This window comes from Hyla sarda, chromosome 1 (assembly GCF_029499605.1).
Source record: "Hyla sarda isolate aHylSar1 chromosome 1, aHylSar1.hap1, whole genome shotgun sequence".
In the NCBI taxonomy this organism is placed as follows: Eukaryota; Metazoa; Chordata; class Amphibia; order Anura; family Hylidae; genus Hyla; species Hyla sarda.
Genome location: NC_079189.1, coordinates 201,021,635 through 201,027,034, shown reverse-complemented (window position 1 = coordinate 201,027,034; position 5,400 = coordinate 201,021,635).

Sequence of the window (5,400 nt, the reverse complement as noted above, 5' to 3'; positions counted from 1 at the left end):
TTGTGATAAATAAAAACAGAATAATTGTTAGATAAGCAATCTCACCTTTCTCTTAAACCACCCCCACTTTTGATAAGCCCCCTTTTCCTTTATCAAGCGAGGAGCAAAAGCAATGTGAGCCATGTAAGCCAAATATTTAACACACACTTTTTTTTTATCTTCCTCAGTACAGTGACCCCCCTACCTACGATGGCCCCGACAGGGCCATCGCATAAACGGCTATCCGGCAGCGCAGACTGCTTCAGCTGCCACCGGATAGCTGTTTACAGTGCCCTGTGTGCTCCGCTGATGATCACTTACCTGTCCTCGGGGCTCCGGCGCATCCTCTTCGGGATCCCCTGCATCGTCGGCGCTCTCCATCGTCATCATCATGTCATGTGCGTAGCGACGGGATGGCGGCGACGGAGAGCGAGGATGCCGGGGAAGCAGAGGCCTTGCCGGAGAGTCGGGGGCACCCTGGGGACGTGGCGACAGCGATGGAAGGCGACATCCAGGGCAGCGGTGACGAGCGGTGACGGTCCGGAGCGGCGGGGACACGTGAGTATAACCTCCAAAACCAGTAGTCTTCAACCTGCAGACCTCCAGATGTTGCAAGTTTTGCAACATCTGGAGGTCCGCAGGTTGTAGACCACTGTCCTATACTTTACATTGCACGGATCCCTCAACATACGATGGTTTCAACAAACGATGGTCCATTTGGAACGAATTACCATCGTATGTTATGGGACCACTGTATACCAAGCTGAAGCTTCACCCTAATTTATGTAATAGTTATGATAGTTATGATATCCACATGTCAGCCCCTACATTTGCATAAAATTTGCATGAAATTATTACCTCAGGGCTATCTAGTGTCTGAAAAAAAATAAAGCCACTTTGGCAACACTAATGTCATTTTGGACTCTGCATCCACAGAGCACCCTAAATTTGTTCAAACGTCATCGGCAACAACATTTTCTTTCCAGTTGGCTTGTTTTCTATTTGTTATTTATGTCGATAATTTTCTCTATGTCCTTCACTGCCACAAGATGCACAGCGGTTCCATTGCAAATATAATAGCTATGTATATTCTCTTTATAGGCTTTATTGTTCGGAGAATCTGGCTTGTAGTAATACATTCTGCCTGTGAAAGGACTTCTGACAATCCTGAAAGTGGCACAGCTGCTCGATGATATCCTCCTAATATGTTCTCAACATGGTCTGTTAATTACTTACATCACACTCACCTACTGTTTTGTGATGTCTAGTAAAGAGGAGCGACATGGAGAGTTTTTTGAGGAACACAGAGGAGATAAGAATGTAAAAAAGTACTCTATACAATGAAATATGGGCAGTACCCCCTAAGGGTTAGGCAACCTGTGGTTCAACAGCTGTTGTTGAACCACAACTTACATGATCCTTGGTGTGCTACTTAGATGGCCCCATGCTGTCACTTCTAAGTGATGAGCAAAGGGATACATTACAATGGGCACTATAGTGAGTGATTGATAGGATTTCTAAAGATAGATATAGAGTTCCTAATGTTTTTCTTGCAACATTGCACATATGTTTAGACGCTTGTGATTATTTTTATGGATATGGAATGTGTGTTTTCATTAGACACCCTCACAGTAAAATACTTTTTTTTTTTGGAAATATTTAGTGAAAGGGATCTACTACAAATTTTACTCTATTTTATAATACAAAGTGCATTACTATCTACCTATCTATACAGTGGTGACACATGAAGGTCCTGAGCCCTAATGTAAGATTTGTAACAGTGACCTCAACTATCATGTGCCAATTATGATGCAGATGTCTTCTTAAATGTCAATGGGACTTCTTTCTTTCTTTCTTTCTTTTCAAGATGGCTGCTATATCACTGCAATTTTATTTTTTTCAAGATGGCTGCTATATTACATCCATCTATCCTAAGCTCCATGAACACCTATTCCACTAGAGCTATATAAGGGTTATCACTAAATATGGCAATTACATTTGATCAAAGTCATCTAAACCTGCCTGATGTGTTTGGAGGTATCTTAATTTTCCCCCAAAGGTAGGTATCTGACCAAGGAGGGTCAGACATAAGGAGGAATATCTGTAGGCCAAATGAGCATTAAGCTGACGGTGTAGGTTCCTCAGGTATATTGAAAAACTATATTAAAAATTTCCATGACAGTTTATTGGTGAACCATTGTAATTAAAATATTAACCCTTCGCCTCCCCTACATGTTTTGTGGCAAAAGCCACGGGATCAGGGGCGCCACAAAGCATGTAGGGGAGGCGAAGGGTTAATATTGAAATGATCAGTCCATTTTATTAATGCCTATTATCAAAAGTCTCGACTGAACGCAAGTTATATTGATCAGTGGACAGTGACATGTGGTTTTAACTATTTGTGGAACCAATTTTAATGCATATCAATAAATGTGACGTTTTACAATATACTTTAGTAGGGTTCAAAGATAGGGAGTTTTATACCCTGTTATGCCAGAGAGAGTCAGTCTTAATTGTGGGACTAGAGGTTTGGTATAGAAACTATCACATTAGACACATAGGCCGGCATTTATCATTGTAGGTGTAGGTGAAGCATTTTTCTACACCTTTTTTTGTGTGCTGGTAATGTGTAGGAGCACCAAATTTATTAAATGGTCCCAGAGCATATGATAAATTTTGTGCACGTTACATTTTCTGAAATTTCACTCTTCACATACACCAAAAAACTAAGTCTGGGCTGGTGTAGTTTTGGAGACTTTTCAGTGGCTTTGCGCCTTTTTTACGCCTTTTCCCAAAAAGGCGCAGTTGATAAAACCCATCCATATCATGTGTATTGCCAAAATCAGTGGATTGCAACTCAAAATCAGCAGAAATGTGTAATCCAAAAGGCGCAAAAAAAACCCTGCTTGCGCCTTTTTTGCACCTCTTCTAGACACAAAAAAGAGTCTAAAGACAATGATAAATGTCAGCCATTTAAAAAAAAAATATATATATACATTTTTATTGTAAGATTTTGTACTTTAGTCTCAGCCTTCGACAACCTTTTTTGTTAGAAAAGTATAACCCATTGTTTGTAAGCCTAGAAATCAGTGATAAACTATGGAAAGCCTCACAATATTTGTTCAAATCCCCTGCCGTACCACCATAGGAAAAACGAAGCATTACGCATTTACTGTTGAAATTATGGTTTGCTTTTGTAGGCCCTACTACGTATGATGGATAACATGCAGCAGGAGTGAACTGGGATTGATATTCAACCCTGACATTTAAAACCACACAGGCACGTGGATCTAATACCGGTACCTTATTTTCTTTTGTGCATTTTATCAACTTTTTTTGGGGTGAAAAATGCTGTCACCAGATGTTATACGAAAAATTCTGTAGGGAGAAGTCCAGCTCCAAGAGAGCCAATAATCTTGAATAAAACATTGCACCAGAGTTATGTCTGAGGTATACGTCAGCATACTGGCAAAATGGTACACTGATACTGTGCTGTACCCACATCAAAGCATTTCACTTCAATTGACTGAACGTGGTCTATTGAACTATTTAGGGGGCAATTTATCAAAGGATTTACCCAGGATTTTTGGTGCATATTTGGCGCAAAAAAGTCGCATGTGCCACTTTTGTACGACATTTAGTGGTACGCCAGGCTGCACGATTTCTCACGATCCTTTCTTCTGCTTTATTGAGAGGAACAATGGACAAAATGCAGCAAATCAGCTGCGAATGGCACTTAACAGACCCCACTGACTTTAAGGGGGTACTGTGCCCCTAGCATCTTATCCTCTATCCAAAGGATAGGGGATAAGATGTCAGATCGCCGGGGTCCCGCTTCTTGGGACCCCCGGGATCTCCGTTGTGGCACCCCGCTATCATTACTGCAGAGAGCAAACTTGCTCTCTGTGTAATGACGGGCAATACAGGGGCTGGAGCGTCGTTACGTCATGGACCCGCCCCCTCGTGACATCACGGCCCGCCCCCTCAATACAAATCTATGGGAGGGTCATCATGCCCCTCCCATAAACTTGCATTAAGGGGGCGGACTGTAACACCACGAGGGGGTGGAGCCGTGATGTCACGGTGCTCCGGCCCCTGTATCGACGGTCATTACGCACAGAGCAAGCGTGCTCTATGCAGTAATGATAGCGGGGTGTCGCAGCTGAGATCCCGGGGGTCCCCAGCAGCGGGACCCCGGTGATCTGACATCTTATCCCCTATCCTTTGGATAGGGGATAAGATGTCTAGGGGTGGAGTACCCCTTTAACCCCTTAAGGACCAGCCCAATTTTCACTGTAGGACCAGAGCTTTTTTTGCACATCTGACCACTTTCACTTTAAGCATTAATAACTCTGGGATGCTTTTACCTATCATTCTGATTCTGAGATTGTTTTTTTGTGACATATTCTACTTTGTTATTGGTAAAATTTTGTCGATACTTGCACCATTTCTTAGTGAAAAATTCCAAAATTTTATGAAGTTTTTTTGAAATGTTGCATTTTTCTAACTTTGAAGCTCTCTGCTTGTAAGGAAAATAGACATTCTAAATAAATTATATTTTGATTCACATATACAAGATGTCTACTTTATGTTTGCATCATAAAGTTGACATGTTTTTACTTTTGGAAGACATCAGAGGGCTTCAAAGTTCAGCAGCAATTTTCCAATTTTCACCAAATTTTCAAAATCTGAATTTTTTCATGGACCAGTTAAGGTTTGAAGTGGATTTGAAGGGCCTTCATATTAGAAATACCCCACAAATGTCCCCATTATAAAACCGGCACCCCTCAAAGTATTAAAAATCAGTAAGTGTGTTAACCCTTTAGGTTTTTCACAGGAATAGCAGTAAAGTGAAGGAGAAAGTTCAAAATCTTCATTTTTTACACTCACATGTTCTTGTAGACCCAGTTTTTGAATTTTTACAAGAGGTAAAAGGAAAAAAATCCTCTCCAAATTTGTAACCCAATTTCTCTTGAGTAAGAAAATACCTCATATGTTTATGTCAAGTGTTCGGTGGGCGCAGTAGAGGGCTCAGAAGGAAAGGTTCGACAAAGGGATTGTTACGCCGAGCGCTCCGGGTCCCTGCTCCTCCCCGGAGCGCTCACAGCGTCTCTCTCCCTGCAGCGCCCCGGTCAGACCCGCTGACCGGGAGCGCTGCACTGACATTGCCGGCGGGGATGCGATTCGCATAGCGGGACGCGCCCGCTCGCGAATCGCATCCCAAGTCACTTACCCATCCCGGTCCCCGGCTGTCATGTGCTGGCACGCGCGGCTCCGCTCTCTAGGGCGCGCGCACGCCAGCTCTCTGAGACTTAAAGGGCCAGTGCACCAATGATTGGTGCCTGGCCCAATTAGCTTGATTAGCTTCCAGCTGCTCCCTGGCTACATTACCTCACTTCCCCTGCACTCCCTTGCCGGATC